We start from the raw sequence: 17,633 nt of genomic DNA, 5'->3' as shown, positions 1-17,633 counted from the left end.
CTGGTCAAAATAACAAAAAAGATGCAGTGTTGTCAGACCTCGAATAATGCAAAGAAAATAAGTTCATATTCATTTTTAAACAACACAATACTAATGTTTTAACTTAGGAAGAGTTCAGAAATCAATATTTGGTGGAATAACCCTGATTTTCAAGCACAGCTTTCATGCATCTTGGCATGCTCTCCACCAGTATTTCACATTGATGTTGGATGACTTTATGCCACTCCTGGCGCAAAAATTCAAGCAGCTCGGCTTTGTTTGATGGCTTGTAACCATCCATCTTCCTCTTGATTCCAGAGGTTTTTAATGGGGTTCAGGTCTGGAGATTGGGCTGGCCATGACAGGGTCTTGATCTGGTGGTCCTCCATCCACACCTTGATTGACCTGGCTGTGTGGCATGGAGCACTGTCCTGCTGGAAAAACCAGTCCTCAGAGTTGGGGAACATTGTCAGAGCAGAAGGAAGCAAGTTTTCTTCCAGGACAACCTTGTACTTGGCTTGATTCATGCGTCCTTCACAAAGACAAATCTGCCCGATTCCAGCCTTGCTGAAGCACCCCCAGATGAGTCCAGTTTTCAGCTTTGCCCAACACCTGGTCGTCTAATGGTTAGAGGGAGACCTGGAGAGGCCTACAAGCCACAGTGTCTCGCACCCACTGTGAAATGTGGTGGAGGATCGGTGATGATCTGGGGGTGCTTCAACAAGGCTAGAATCGGGCATCTTTGGCATGAATCAAACCAAGTACAAGGTTGTCCTGGAAGAAAACTTGCTTCCTTCTGCTCTGACAATGTTCCCAACTCTGAGGATTGGTTTTTCCAGCAGGACAGTGCTCCATGCCACACAGCCAGGTCAATCAAGGTGTGGATGGAGGACCACCAGATCAAGACCCTGTCATGGCCAGCCCAATCTCCAGACCTGAACCCCATTGAAAACCTCTGGAATCAAGAGGAAGATGGATGGTCACAAGCCATCAAACAAAGCCGAGCTGCTTGAATTTTTACGCCAGGAGTGGCATAAAGTCATCCAACATCAATGTGAAAGACTGGTGGAGAGCATGCCAAGACGCATGAAAGCTGTGCTTGAAAATCAGGGTTATTCCACCAAATATTGATTTCTGAACTCTTCCTAAGTTAAAACATTAGTATTGTGTTAATTTCAGTTAATTTGTAGTATCCCAGGATAGGGTTAATTTAGCCTTATAGTGCTGGAGATATCAACAGTGTAGTTACAAATTTTTTATGTTAACACATATTGCCCTCTTCTGGTGAAAAAGAAGCAATACGACAAGACTGACTTTTATTTAAAGTAGCTTTAAATGTTAGTGCTTTTTTAACAATTCCATTATTTATGGTGTTTGCAGTCTTTCTGAGTTTTTCTGTGTTCTATTGATTTCAACTGGCACAGTTGAAAGGACACATTGTCTGTTCAGTCTAGACACTTAAGTTATAATTATCCAGGCAAGCTCAATGCAAACACAAAGCCAGTTAAAGGAGAATTTAGAGAATAATGACCCCATACTGGAGCAACAGAACCCAGATCCTCTCTGAATAATTGCAATGCCATAAAATAATTATGAAATGTAAAAAAAGATACCAGTGTTTCTCAACCCCAGTACCTGGTGCTGTAAAAAAGCCAGGACCTTTTTTGTTTTAGCCAGTACCTTAATGTACTAATTTTAAATCTGCCTTTGCCTTTTTTATAATACATACATGACCTGTTTGTTGCTTGGTAAGGCAACTCAGTGTTCCTTTAAACGCTGAGTCCCCTAGCTGAAAATAGTTCATCATATTAACCTATATATTAACTACCAGCACTGACTATTGATGCTATTTACGGCTAAGTGTTTAAAGCAGGGGCTAGCAACCTGAGGCCCACGAACACATACTGCCCCAAGGCTCACCCTACAGGCATGCTTCATTAGGTAATGAAAAGAAGCACACCAGTACAATAAAATTACTGTAAGATTTTTTTGCCTGATTCATACAGTAGCTCTGAAGAAGTCAACAGGCTCTTGGGCGTCAGTTTATATGAATGAAATATTTCACATGAACTGTACACACTTCAGTTGACAAAATAATAGTACTGTATGTCTGGGGCAGGCAGTGGTAATTGCAGGTTAAACAAAAGAGACCAGGAACAAAGCCAGTCTGCTGTTAAGAACCCGAGGAAGGACTGCAGGAAGCCAACAAAAGTCAGAGGTTACAAATATTAGGTTAATTTGATAATTGGTTAATTGTAAATTCCTGGAATGATATGCTTTGAATGGGAAGGGGAAGGAAAGGGGAATGAGGAGTGGGGGGAGTCATTTAATCAGTTATCAGGCTGAATGTTATAAAAAGAGTGGTCAGACAGATTACTGGGACATTTTGCTGAAAAGAGTAAGGTACTTGGTTGAAAGGTCAGAAATCTAAAACTGTATAAATGTTATGGTGAAGCCTGCTGTGAAGGTACCTAGGGAAAGCTTAGCAGAGGTAAACAAGTATAGTGAGTTATTTTGTTTAACTCAAGCCACATTCATCTTTGTTCTGATAGTGTTTTGCACATTTTGTGTCTGTTAAATTACCTTTGTTGCTGTAAAAAAAAAGAAAAAGAAAATATCCTCCTTGATCTGGAATATTTTTTTAATGGTGTCCAGCTGATAATTTATACATTTCAGCCCGATACCCAGAGGGCCCGATTTTCCCCTCGGTGCAAGTGCAGTGCAACACGTGCAAGGACGGGGAAAATACATTAGCATACGTTTTCAGCACTTGCCCATGTTCGTCTGAGGCGCCTGATTTTCCCCTGAGGGGTTCGCACATAAGAACATAAGAACATAAGAAAGTTTACAAACGAGAGGAGGCCATTCAGCCCATCTTGCTTGTTTGGTTGTTAGTAGCTTATTGATCCCAGAATCTCATCAAGCAGCTTCTTGAAGGATCCCAGGGTGTCAGCTTCAACAACATTACTGGGGAGTTGGTTCCAGACCCTCACAATTCTCTGTGTAAAAAAGTGCCTCCTATTTTCTGTTCTGAATGCCCCTTTATCTAATCTCCATTTGTGACCCCTGGTCCTTGTTTCTTTTTTCAGGTCAAAGTCCCCTGGGTTGACATTGTCTATACCTTTTAGGATTTTGAATGTTTGAATCAGATCACCGCATAGTCTTCTTTGTTCAAGACTGAATAGATTCAATTCTTTTAGCCTGTCTGCATACGACATGAGTTTTAAACCCGGGATAATTCTGGTTGCTCTTCTTTGCACTCTTTCTAGAGCAGCAATATCCTTTATGTAACGAGGAGACCAGAAGTGAACACAATATTCTAGATGAGGTCTTACTAATGCATTGTAAACCCGGGATAATTCTGGTTGCTCTTCTTTGCACTCTTTCTAGAGCAGCAATATGGAGCAGCAGTGTGGAGTAGTGGTTAGGGCTCTGGACTCTTGACCGGAGGGTCGTGGGTTCAATCCCCAGTGGGGGACACTGCTGCTGTACCCTTGAGCAAGGTACTTTACCTAATTTGCTCCAGTAAAAGCCCAACTGTATAAATGGGTAATTGTATGTAAAAATAATGTGATATCTTGTAACAATTGGAAGTCGCCCTGGATAAGGGCGTCAGCTAAGAAATAAATAAATAAATAATAATAATAATAATAATAATAATAATAATAATAATAATATCCTTTTTGTAACGAGGTGACCAGAACTGAACACAATATTCTAGGTGAGGTCTTACTAATGCATTGTAGAGTTTTAACATTACTTCCCTTGATTTAAATTCAACACTTCTCACAATATATCCGAGCATCTTGTTAGCCTTTTTTTATAGCTTCCCCACATTGTCTAGATGAAGACATTTCTGAGTCAACATAAACTCCTAGGTCTTTTTCATAGCTCCCTTCTTCAATTTCACTACCTCCCATATGATATTTATAATGCACATTTTTATTGCCCGCATGCAATACTTTACACTTTTCTCTATTAAATTTCATTTGCCATGTGTCTGTCCAATTCTGAATGCTGTCTAGATCATTTTGAATGACCTTTGCTGCTTCAACAGTGTTTGCCACTCCTCCTATTTTTGTGTCGTCTGCAAATTTAACGAGTTTGCTTACTATACCAGAATCTAAATCATTAATGTAGATTAGGAATAGCAGAGGACCTAATACTGATCCATGTGGTACACCACTGGTTACCTCACTCCATTTTGAGGTTTCTCCTCTAATCAGTACTTTCTGTTTTCTACATGTTAACCACTCCCTAATCCATGTGCATGCATTTCCTTGAATCCCTACTGCGTTCAGTTTGAGAATTAATCTTTTATGCGGGACTTTGTCAAAAGCTTTCTGGAAATCTAAATAAACCATGTCGTATGCTTTGCAGTTATCCATTTTCAATGTTGCATCCTCAAAAAAGTCAAGTAGGTTAGATAGACACGATCTCCCTTTCCTAAAACCATGCTGGCTGTCTCCCAGGATATTGTTGCCATATAGGTAATTTTCCATTTTGGATCTTATTATAGTTTCCATAAGTTTACATATAATAGAAGTCAGGCTTATTGGTCTGTAGTTACCTGGTTCGGTTTTGTCTCCCTTTTTGTGGATCAGTATTACGTTTGCTATTTTCCAGTCTGTCGGTACAACCCCTGTGTCAAGATACTGTTGCATGATCTTGGTTAGCGGTTTGTAAATAACTTCTTTCATTTCTTTGAGTACTATTGGGAGGATCTCATCTGGCCCAGGGGATTTGTTTATTTTAAGAGCTCCTAGTCCCTTTAACACTTCTGCCTCTGTTATGCTAAAGTTATTTAAAATTGGATAGGAACAGGTCGACATGTCGGGCATGTTGTCCATGTCCTCCTTTGTAAAAACCTGTGAAAAGTAATCATTTAATATATTTGCTATTTTTTTTTCTTCATCTATGATTTCGCCATTTGTGTCTCTTAGACATTTAACCTCCTCTTTGAATGTTCTCTTGCTGTTATAATATTGGAAAAAATATTTTGGAATTGGTTTTAGCCCCCTTAGCAATATTGATTTCTATCTCTCTCTTGGCCTTTCTAACTTCCTTTTTGACTTGTGTTTGCAGTTCCAAGTACTCTTTCTGTGTACTTTGTTTTTGGTCCCTTTTAAATGCTCTGTAAAGTGCCTTTTTTCGCTGAATATTTTTTTTAATTGATCTATTAAACCATTTTGGCCCTTTTGTTTTAGATTTAGATTTGTCTACTTTTGGGATGTAATTGTTTTGTGCCTCTAGTACTACATTTTTAAAAAAACAGCCATCGTTTTTCTGTGGATGCTTTCTCTATTTTACTCCAATCTACTTCTGCTAGTCTCTGTTTCATACCTTCATAGTTTGCTTTTCTAAAATTGTAAACCTTAGCTTTAGTCATTACTTTTGGGGTTTTAAAAAATATTTCAAATGAGACCATGTTGTGGTCTGAGTTTGCCAATGGCTCTCTGATCTCTGTTTTAGTTATTATGTCTTCATTATTTGAAAAGACTAAATCAATGCATGCCTCCCCTCTAGTCGGTGCCTTGACAAATTGCATTAGGAAGCAGTCATTTGTCATTTCCACCATTTCAATTTCGTCCGTCGTGCCCCCCATCGGGTTTTCCCATTTTATACAGGGGAAGTTGAAATCCCCCATTAGTATGGCTTCTCCTTTTCTACATGCATTTCGAATGTCATTGTACAACAGATTATTTTGCTCAGCGTCTGAATTTGGCAGTCTATAGCATGCTCCTATTATTATGCCCTTTGAATGTGTGTCCATTATTCTGACCCATATTGATTCGGCGTTGTTTTCTTTGTCCTGATTTAACACCTGGGCTTGAAGACTATTTCTTATGTATAGCACTACCCCTCTGCCTCTTCTTTCCTGCCTGTCTTTCCTATACAGTGTGTACCCACTAATATTATATTTGTCTCCATCACTCTCAGACACCTATCACATGATAGTTACTTGTTAGTGCAGTAGCTTCAAGTTCTAACATTTTGTTTCTGAGACTTCTCGCATTAAGATAAATACATTTAATAGTGGTCTTACCTGAGTTGTTGCCCTTGTTTTGATGTGGTCTCCCTTCTGTTTTTTTGTTTTCTCCCCCCTTTCTAGTTTAAATGCTTCTGGACCTCCTGAAGGATCCTTTCTCCGAGTAGATTGGTTCCCTTTCTGTTTAAGTGCAGTCCGTCCCACCTGTATAGATAGTCCTTGTTGTAGAATGTGCTCCAATGTTCAAGAAAGGTGAAGCCTTCCTGTGTGCACCACGATTTCAGCCATGCATTTGGTCCTTTGCAAGGCGCCGGCAGTATCCCAGAAAATACCACAGTTTTGGTCTTGTCTTTTAATTTCCTTCCTAGCTCCCTGAATGGACAAGAGCTGTGCGCCTGGCAGTGTTTGCCCATGGTTTAATGAGATAAAATGGGTGGAGTTTGAGGTATCATTCGCAAAAAAGCTATTTCCCCTCTCATCTGTGGGCTATAAACGAGTGCAATTAAGACACGGTCACAGGTTTGTCTTATTAGCGCACTGCCACACCTCTCATAGAAAAAGGTAAAAGTTAAAAGAAAAAAGGAAAAAAAAGTTAAGATGGCTGAGTTTGAGGTTTTATATGATTTGTTGGATCTTGACATAGCACGAAGGCAAAGGATAAGAAGCCGAAGATAGCCTCCTGAGAAGGTTAAGCAAAGGATCAGTTTTCTTGCACTTACTATAGTGAGTGTATTCGCCGATTTCTAATTAATAAGCAAACAGTAGCTGATTTATGCAGTGTACTCCGTTTAGATTTAGAACCCCAAGTCATGTGTTTCTACTGCTTTGCTTGTTGCTGTAAAGGTAACTGCAGCACTAGTTTTCCATGCAACTGGTATATTTAAGACACCAATTGTAGACATTGCAGGCATGAGTCAGTCATGTTTTTCAAGAGGTTTACATCAAGTGAATGGTGCATTGTTAAAAGTTGCCAGTGATTATATACGTTTCCCTGAAACCAGATACCAGCAAGACCAAACAAAGAGAGATTTCTTTAATATTGCTGGTTTTCCACAGGTATTGGGTGCAATGGATTGAAAATGCAGCAGTTTACATTAATCATGAAGGATTTCCTTATTTAAATGTCCAGGAAGTGTGTGATGCTAAAAATATAATAACAAATGTTTTTGCAAATTACCTGGGATCCAGCCACGACTCTTTCATCCTTTCTCAGTCATCCATCGCACTGATGACACCAGTTCTTAGTCCACAAACAGCAGGTGAAAATGTATGTAATGAGGCACACAGAAGAACTTGCAGTGTAATTGAAAAAAAAAAATTGGCATGCTTAAAATGCATTTTAGGTGTTTGGACCGGAGTGGTGGTGCATTGCAATACAGTGCGAAGAAGGTTGCTGACATATTGGTAACATGTTGTGTACTACACAACACAGCTACTACTCGTGGATGTTTGTTAGACATTAGTAAAAACATGTTAAATGCCATTATTCAAGAGGAGATTGACTTTGATGCCCCTTTATAAAACTGTAATCCTGTCTATGGCTATCGCATGGTTATACACCACCTACAATGCATTGTTAACATTATAACACATTTATTAAGCATCTATTATATATTTATAACACATTTGTAAAACACTAAAAAGCAGCACCTTAATATAAAGTGTTACCTGAACAATGATCATTGCTTAAACATTGAAAATCAGGGTAAGTTAATTCTTGTTAAATGTATATTACATGTAAAACATGAAACATACAAACAAATATTGCAAAATAAATATATTTATGTAGGCTATATATTCATATTATATGCATCAATAACAATGTATGTATCAATTACAATACATTTGTTATAATGTACAGCTTAGCGTTTTCTTGATCGCCCTGGTCTTCTTGGCATTAATGGGGCCACAGCTTCATTCCGATCTTGGGCACAAGTAGAAGCCTGCGAAGTAAACAGGGCACTATCTGTGTTTGTTTCTGCTGTTACTGTTCATGACATGCCCTATCCAGGCCTAGCCTCTCTCCTTCTATTTTAACTTTTTCCTCTATTCGTTTTATGGATCTTTCCATATACGAGCACATTCTATTTACTTTCTCATTTAGATTTAGTAAATTCTTATCCACTTCAGCAAATCCCCTTTCTTGAAGTTCAAGAAATTTGGGAGCAAGTTGTTCTTTCTCTTGCTGCAGCTGCGGTGTTCTGTTAATTTCCTCTATAGGTGGTCGACCACGATCTGGAGAGTACACTGCTGACAAATGTGGAGAATCTATCAAATCATGCTCATCATCTTGTGTAATTTGACTGTATTGGTCTATTTAAAAACTGTTTAAAATAAATAAAACATGTAGACAAGTGTCTTTGTGCTGCTCATGTGAGACATGTGATGGGATGACACCCACATCAAGACCTCCTACACCTGCAATGCTCTCCCATGGGATATTGACAGCATTCTTCTACTGCTGTTCATCGCTGTGATGTTGATGGTCCTCCACCTGTAGCCATTCTCTACAGAGACAGTTAACTTTAACTTCGTACAAAGTTTTACAATCTGACCAAGTCTGTTTAAATATCTTTGCTTCCTCGTTACAAATTGGTTAATCGCTCAACCCTGGGATCGAAGGAGCAGGACCGGGTGCACCTGTGTAGCTGCCCTCATCTAGATGGTTGCCACAACCCGTCTCTCAGTTCCATCTTGATAAGGGTACGGAAGTTAGCCTCACTTGTACCTCCGTCTGTCGGGAGGCCACAATTCACTCCTTTTATATACCTTTACCATGTCACAGCAGGATACATAAGGTTACAGTATCAATGCTCTTCTTTAATTTTGAAATATAAAAAGGCTTATTTTAATCATATCAAGACATAAGCAGATATTAATACCGCCACACTAATACTTTAAACCTGCTTCATTGTGGACCTCTGTCACGTTCGAGTCTTATGAAGGTAAAACTCAGGAGGGAACAGTACTCCTAGTGATTAATTTTCATGCACTGGGCCCAAGTGAAATGAATACACTGAATCCACTAAACATTATGAGAGACAAACACAGACACGATACTTGTATTTAGGATAACAGTCTCCTTTCGAGAGACTATATTTAATGAAGCACAACAATGATAACATTTTTAACAATGTTGTATCCAAAACTTTTCCTAATTAGGAGTATTACTGCCACAATAATACAAGTGTTTCACAACTTAAGTTTCTAACAATGTTTTATCACGTTTGAAAAATATCATACAAGTATTAAAAACAATCAAACGAGAAACAATTAAAACCAGTTAATGCTTTCAGTCAGGCATACTAATCTAACTAAACCACCTTACATAATGCATGTATTAATTCTACTCATATTTAAGACATCTATAGTTCAGGCAATGAATATATGCTTCCCCTCCTCTTTGAGGTGCAATTGATTCAGAGCGGACTGGTGATGCCAATCAGTAGGTAAAGACTTTTCAGAGTCTCAACTCAGGATTCAAGTACAGAGGCTGGGTTCAAATTCTCACGAGCTCAGTTGAGGATCGGAGGTCGGAAAAAAAGAACCATTTGGTATCATTTGATTAAAGTTTTTACATGCAATTTGTCAGTTGCCTACCCACCTTTCATGACGTCACCACAACCCCCCTGCTCATGCAGCATGTGGTTACAATGTGTCTGCTAGCTATCAAGCTTAATTAAATGTTTAGATTCATACTACAAAATATTTAGCATGTTCAAGCAAAAATGCACATACTACTCTAAATAAATATAATTATAATGTATTAGTTTAAGTAAATATAAATCATAAGCTTATCACATTTAATTAATAAGTTTAGCATGTTAATTATACATCTTGATTTAACACCTTCACAGAAAATAGACTCCAGCCTACTTCATCAAAAACCCTCCTCTAGCGAGCAATACTGCAAGACCAAACAACACCCTGACCTTTTGACTGATAAAAATACACTGTCTAGATGGCTGTTACTGGGTATAAGTTCGTTTGTCAGAGAAAATTGTTAGTTAGTAAAAGCCCCTTGCCCTGGTCTCTTTTATAAAGACTTAAGGTGTTGCAGCTTCGCTGAAAAGGTGTTAGAGAAAACTGGTGCTAGTGACCAGAAAGCATAGGTTTATTTTTTAATTATAGAAAATGCAGTATGCAACTATACTTTATGATAAAAACTATTTAACAGCAAGCAAGCAAGCAAGCTGTTCTCTTCAGGTCAAGAGGGACCCCATGTTTTTCTGTTCTCCTCTTCTCCCTCAAACAGCAAGGCTGCTCCCGGGCATCCAGTATCTTGCATTACAGGTATGGTGATCTCTCTCTGGTTGGCACCTGTAATGTACTGCAACTCCCTTAGTAAGCTCAATACACTGCAGACATACCATGCTTCCCATGGCTCTCCAGTCTACTGGCTGTTTACACTTAAAGCAGATTGCTCTTATTATTTCCTTTCCATTGAAATTAACCACTGGCTCTCCTGAAATAACCTCAAACACAACATCTTCCAGGGGAGCAAACTGTACAAACTCTATTTTTAAATGGGCCCTGTCTTAGCTGGCACTTGTCACAACAACAATCTGGGTGTCTGGGAGAAGCTTGTTTATTCTTGGAATTTATAACTGTCAAACTTTTCAATCAAGTCATTCACACTGAAGGTGGTGCACAGGGGCGGCGTGGAAGAGATAAACATAATTCAACTTTTGCCGCGCCACTTTGTGATGTACATTACCAGCAGCCAATCAGAAGAAGACAGCGGGCTTGCAGAGAATGAATGAAAAATTAAGATGGAATATTACCGCCAGCACTGCTGATGATATGATCCCCCCCACCACCCCCACCGAGGAGTCCTCACAGATACAACTTATAAGATAAATAAAGTATAATAAAATCACCTTCAAAGAATTAGCATACATATTAATGTAAAAATTCTACTTTATTTTAAACAAACGCAAATAAACACAAACACGTTTCCTCTGAGAATGCCTGAATGTCTTTGGTTTAAAAAAAAAAAAATTCTGTTACTTTTATAAAAGAGTAAAAGTTATTGTATTCTTGTAAATCTGTAATGATTAACATAACCCCTCCAAAAATCTACTCTTAAACCAGTTTAATTACATTTTTTGTTTTACTTAGCTATAGTAATTCACCACAAGAAGTAATTCATTTCAAATTTATAAAAAAACAAACAAACAAAACTTTGTTTTTCTCACATTTTGCCAGCTCGTGTAGCCTGTGGTCAATACATCAAAGATTGACGTCACAGGACCCTGGCTTTGCCGCCTTTGGTGTGAACAGGGGGCTGCGGTGTCGAATACAATAGTTCCCAGCATACAAAACTTTCCAGTGGGGCTTCCGGTTCTGTCACTTCCTTTATTACATCAGAACTGAACGAAAGCTGGAGTAGTGGTTAGGGCTCTGGACTCTTGACCGGAGGGTTGTGGGTTCGATCCCCAGTAGGGGACACTGCTGTTGTACCCTTGAGCAAGGTACTTTACCTAGATTGCTCCAGTTAAAAAAAAAAAAAAAAAAAAAAAAAAACTGTATAAATGGGTAATTGTATGTAAAAATAATGTGGTATAATGTATAATGTATAATGTGATATCTTGTAACAATTGTAAGTCGCCCTGGATAAGGGTGTCTGCTAAGAAATAAATAATAATAATAATAATAATAATAATAATAAAAAGAAAGACTTAATTTCCCAGTGTCCCTGCCTTTCACAGCTGCCCGGTTCAGCACAATTAATTTGTAAGTTGTTCTGTAATTACAGATGTCCTGTTGAACACACACACAATAAAATATGGACAAATAAAACAGTGTAAGCACTTTGTAACTGACATCTTATTCGCCGTTCTTTTTATAAATAAATAAATAAATACATACATAAGTAAATAGTAGCTACATGTTTTACACGTCACCCAATTAATATTAGCCGACATTTCATTAAAGGAACAGTGTGACGGAACCAGAAGCCCCACTGGGAAGTTTTGTACGCTGGGAACTATTCTTTTCGACAGCGGTAACATGAAGCGACACACATGGAGGTGGCATAAGAACATAAGAACATAAGAAAGTTTACAAACGAGAGGAGGCCATTCAGCCCATCTTGTTTGTTTGGTTGGTTGTTAGTAGCTTATTGATCCCAGAATCTCATCAAGCAGCTTCTTGAAGGATCCCAGGGTGTCAGCTTAAACAACATTACTGGGGAGTTGGTTCCTGACCCTCACAATTCTCTGTGTAAAAAAGTGCCTCCTATTTTCTGTTCTGAATGCCCCTTTATCTAATCTCCATTTGTGACCCCTGGTTCTTGTTTCTTTTATCAGTTCGAAAAAGTCCCCTGGGTCAACATTGTCAATACCTTTTAGAATTCTGAATGCTTGAATCAGCTCACCACGTAGTCTTCTTTGTTCAAGACTGAATAGATTCAATTATTTTAGCCTGTCTGCATATTACATGCCTTTTAAACCCAGGATAATTCTGATTGCTCTTCTTTGCACTCTTTCTACAGCAGCAATATCCTTTTTGTAACGAGGTGACCAGAACTGGACACAATATTTTAGGTGAGGTCTTACTAATGCATTGTAAAGTTTTAACATTACTTCCCTTGATTTAAATTCAACACTTTGTCTAGATGGAGACATTTCTGAGTCAAAGCATACGACAGGGTTTATTTAAATTTCCAAAAAGCTATTGACAAAGTCCCGCATAAAAGATGAATTCTCAAACTGAACACAGTAGGGATTCAAGGAAATGCATGCACATGGATTAGGGAGTGGTTAACATGTAGAAAACAGAAAGTACTGATTAGAGGAGAAACCTCAAAATGGAGTGAGGTAACCAGTGGTGTACCACAGGGATCAGTATTAGGTCCTCTGCTATTCCTAATCTACATTAATGATTTAGATTCTGGTATAGTAAGCAAACTTGTTAAATTTGCAGACGACACAAAAATAGGAGGAGTGGCAAACACTGTAACAGCAGTAAAGGTCATTCAAAATGATCTAGACAGCATTCAGAACTGGGCAGACACAGGGCAAATTACATTTAATAGAGAAAAGTGTAAAGTACTGCATGCAAGCAATAAAAATGTGCATTATAAATATCATATGGGAGATACTGAAATTGAGGAAGGAATCTATGAAAAAGACCTAGGAGTTTGTGTTGACTCAGAAATGTCTTCATCTAGACAATGTGGGGAAGCTATAAAAAAGGCCAACAGGATGCTCGGATATATTGTGAGAAGTGTTGAATTTAAATCAAGGGAAGTAATGTTAAAACTTTACAATGCATTAGTAAGACCTCATCTAGAATATTGTGTTCAGTTCTGGTCACCTCGTTACAAAAAGGATATTGCTGCTCTAGAAAGAGTGCAAAGAAGAGCAACCAGAATTATCCCGGGTTTAAAAGGCATGTCATATGTAGACAGGCTAAAATAATTGAATCTATTCAGTCTTGAACAAAGAAGACTACGTGGTGAGCTGATTCAAGCATTCAGAATTCTAAAAGGTATTGACAATGTTGACCCAGGGGACTTTTTCGAACTGAAAAAAGAAACAAGGACCAGGGGTCACAAATGGAGATTAGATAAAGGGGCATTCAGAACAGAAAATAGGAGGCACTTTTTTACACAGAGAATTGTGAGGGTCAGGAACCAACTCCCCAGTAATGTTGTTTAAGCTGACACCCTGGGATCCTTCAAGAAGCTGCTTGATGAGATTCTGGGATCAATAAGCTACTAACAACCAAACAAGCAAGATGGGTTGAATGGCCTCCTCTCGTTTGTAAACTTTCTTATGTTCTTATATTAAAAATGCAAATGGGAAAAGAAAATATGTACAGAGTACAGTACAGTACACTCAGTATTGAACAACAGTCATTGCAGTTTATGGTAGCTGGAAAAGGGTAAATTACCTTGAACTTTATTTCAGTCTGCTTTATTGTCCTCGTTTGTTTAATTTGGCCAACGTGACACTGTCATGTTCGCAAGCAAAATTAGTGCAAGACAGAAATGTATAGTTCATTTTAAGTTTGAGTTGGGATTTTGGAGTTTACACTAGTGGGGTTCCAATAGTTAAACCAGGCACAGACCAACAACCAAACGAGCAAGATGGGCCGAATGGCCTCCTCTTATTTGTAAACTTTCTTATGTTCTTATGTTCTGAACTACTATTTGAAAATAATTAAATACATATCACAGAAAGTAAATATTATTTGAAAATAATTAAATGCAAATTGTAAATAACTGAAAATAATTAATTATAGATTGCAGAAATAAACTATTTGAAAATAATTAAATACAGATTGCAGAAAGTAACTATTATTTGAAAATATTTAAATATGGGTAAAATAGCTGAAATACTTTAAACTCTTCATAAACATGTAACTGTAACATACAGCAGCCTAATTATTATCCAGCTTTCTAAGCAGATTAAGCCTTGTCCTTGTTAACCACTCAAATACAGTATTCCATAGCTGCTGTGAATTCTGTATCCCATCACATTGTAATTAAAACACACACACATTTCGGGATGATGTCATCTGGTTTGTGTAGAGACTGTTCTCCGAGTTATGTGTGCAATTTTTTTTAGACCCTGGGGTCCCCCAATACTGTATATAGGAGGGTACAGTATTCCATAACGTAACTTTCAGGGAGAACTGTAGTGGCCCTCAGGTTGTTGAATAACACATTTTTCATGCCTTACTCTTTTGAAAACACTGACCACAATACATAATAGTAATAAAAACAACGATTACCAAATGTAAAGAAAACCAAAAGTGTTCTCATGGGTTTTAAACAACCATAGACATTTTCCAATAAGTTGTATTAAAAAAGGACACCAGTTCTAAGATGCTACCACAAAAAACACCAAATCCTGGTATTGAAACACACATTCTGATATATGATAATGCAGTTTTTAGCCTTGGTTTGTTTAGATTGCTTGCTTTTTGTTTTTGATTACACTGAAAGGCAGGGCCCAGTGACGCAAAAAATGGCGACCTAGGTGAAAACTTGCAAGTGTGATATTTAAATGTTAATATCTTTTTCCTTTAACCACCAGCATCAACTCAGTAGTTTATTTTTCCATGCATTTGCAACAGTAAACCAATGAATGTTCCACATATTTTGGCTGATATTGTGGATCAATGCAAGCCAAATGAAACCAGAGGCTCCAGCCATCACAAGCAATCTGTAAAATAACATTTAAATGATTGTAATTGAAATTAAGCATGAATAGCAAAGTAATTGTCAAGCATGCAAATAAACTAAACTGTTCATTATTATTCTTAAATTAGTCCAAAACATACAAGGAAAGCTAAGTAACAGGGTGTGGTATTATGTCTATTTACAATATACAATTAAAGCATTATGGAATACAATAAAATAAAAATAAAACCTTTCTAAATAAACTTTAAAATTGTTCTCGAACATCTGTGGGTATGACCAGATGTCTATATCTATACAACAAAGCCAACTTTGAAAACATTACCCAGTCCTCCTCTTCATGGGAAGCATTCACTGAAGTTTCCTCTTCACAGATGCGGCACAGGTCAGTTAACCTCTCTGCAAAGTACACAATCTAGATTAGAATGCTGTTTATTTAGCAGGGATATAGGATTAGTTCAACATTAATACATTCATTGATAGGGGTTCTGATTTTAAGGGTTACATTCAAAACTTCCAGTCAAACAATATAACACCAAACTGCGGGGGCCTTTCTCCAGAAATAATATAATAATGGGAAGTTAAGCTTTTTTTTCTTTTTTACTTTAATTACCTTTGGAGCGAGAGAGAGGTATTTACCTAAAACGAAAATTCAATTGTATTGAATTTAGTCTAATTCTTTTACATAAACACAGGAGAATATAAATCCCATAAATTCAGTACCCTTACATCAGAGAACAGTGAAAAAATCCAAAAATGAAAAATATCTGAACCGGAACTTCTAACTGAATGGAGAAAATACATTCCTGGCTTACAAAAGTAGCACCCACCAAACAATATTGCAGCTCATAAGATTTGTTGAGGATGGATTCAAAACAAGTGTCTATATACTGTATAGTATTACTTACTACTAAAGTCAAGTGGTGCAAATCATTGAATTTCAGCAGAATTTTATACTGATCTGAAAAAAGCTTTAAAAAAAGTAGAATATATTTCATAATGTGTATATAAAAGTTATTAGTTAATAAAGTTTAACGGTGGGGCAAATACAACGCTGTCTCATTAATGGTTGTTTTCCATTCCAAATCCCTGTCCTTGCATAACTGTCAATGACACAAGCTTGTCCTGGTCTTTTCTCACTGTGTCTCTTTATTAGTGAGGAGAGATATGCATTAATCACATAAAAACAACAGGAACATGTTAGCTCGTGTGTTAACTGAATGGATATCTCTACAATGTGGACTATAGATGTAGATGTAGACTAGCAAACAATCAGTACCTAATCACAGATTATTGCATGTGACATAAATATTCATTTAAACACCCACATTCATAATAATTTACCTCACTTTCTAATTCGCTTCCTGGCTGCAAATTTTGGATGTCGTTATCAAATATTTGATACTTTCCGATTATGGAAAGCAGTATGTGTCCAGTTAGTCCAGACCAATAATCGCAGATATCTATAAAAATAAATAAATAACAATTGGATAACACATGACTTCTTATGAGAATACAATAACACATATTTTGTATCAACTACTATAAAATATTTAAATTAAAAAGAAAAATAGTTTAAATATGTAATCAGGCTGGAGAATGTGATGTGTGACATTGTGACAGTGTCTGTTGACATACAGAAACTATTACTTTACTTAACCATTACTCATGGGCGATTCATAATGAATAGAAAAATGTGTACAGTAACTATTATATATATATATATATATATATATATATATATATATATATATATATATATATATATATATATATATTCTATTTTATTTTAATTAATATTTAATAATAAATATCTCACTTTGGTCACTTGTTCCAAAAGATTCTGATGTACATTGTTGGGGTGCCTGTTTTGATCCAGATTGCTGTTCTGAGTCCAGAGCTTCTGATCCAGAAATGCTGTGCTGTGTCTAGAGGTTCTGATCCAGACTGCTGGGGTGTATATATATATATATATATATATATATATATATATATATATATATATATATATATATATATATATATATATATATATATTAGGGTGACCATACGTCCCTGTTTTCCCGGATGAGGTACTGTATCCCCGGGCAAATAATGTCCCCGGAACGGTCCCTGGTTCACGAAGCTCGTCCCCGAATAAACTTACTATTAATTTCTCGCATTGGTCTAATGTAATGTAAATGTGTTAGAGAGAAATATCCATGTTTTTATCATTAAATTACATCAAACTGCTTTCTTGATTCATCACTGACATTCGTAGTAACCAATCAGGTTTTGAGTTTAGTTGACAGAAATTCCTACCACTCATTTTCTTTGTATAATCACTGACATTCTACTGTCTGTAGCCTATCGGTCTAGTTTGTTGAGCTGACCCGCTCTTGTTTCATCTGCCAGTAAATCCAGCTTCAGTACACACTGGAGCAAGTGTGAAGTAGTAGATTTAAGAGGACATTATTTAGATTACTTTGTTTTTTTAATAAATGCATTACCGTATAACGTGCTCGGTTTAGATAG

The 17,633-nt window shown here is 37.2% G+C and overlaps 2 long non-coding RNA genes across 2 annotated transcripts; both read right to left on the bottom strand.

Annotated features, from left to right (window-relative positions):
* Window positions 1-306: 306 nt before the first annotated feature.
* Window positions 307-12,212, bottom strand: LOC131721067 (uncharacterized). Its single transcript, XR_009319842.1, has 3 exons — window positions 7,146-12,212; window positions 6,026-6,647; window positions 307-413 (listed from the first exon to the last, which is right to left on the bottom strand). It is a non-coding gene; the product is annotated as an uncharacterized LOC131721067 (long non-coding RNA).
* A 1,416-nt stretch (window positions 12,213-13,628) lies between these two features.
* LOC117394609 (uncharacterized) lies at window positions 13,629-17,085 on the bottom strand. The gene is made up of 4 exons (XR_004543401.3): window positions 16,939-17,085; window positions 16,464-16,582; window positions 15,445-15,518; window positions 13,629-15,144 (listed from the first exon to the last, which is right to left on the bottom strand). It is a non-coding gene; the product is annotated as an uncharacterized LOC117394609 (long non-coding RNA).
* Window positions 17,086-17,633: the final 548 nt, after the last annotated feature.

The sequence above is a fragment of the Acipenser ruthenus genome, chromosome 3 (genome assembly GCF_902713425.1).
Source record: "Acipenser ruthenus chromosome 3, fAciRut3.2 maternal haplotype, whole genome shotgun sequence".
Taxonomy (NCBI): Eukaryota; Metazoa; Chordata; class Actinopteri; order Acipenseriformes; family Acipenseridae; genus Acipenser; species Acipenser ruthenus.
Note: the sequence above shows the minus strand (reverse complement) of the source record. Positions and strands in the feature narration are given on the sequence as shown.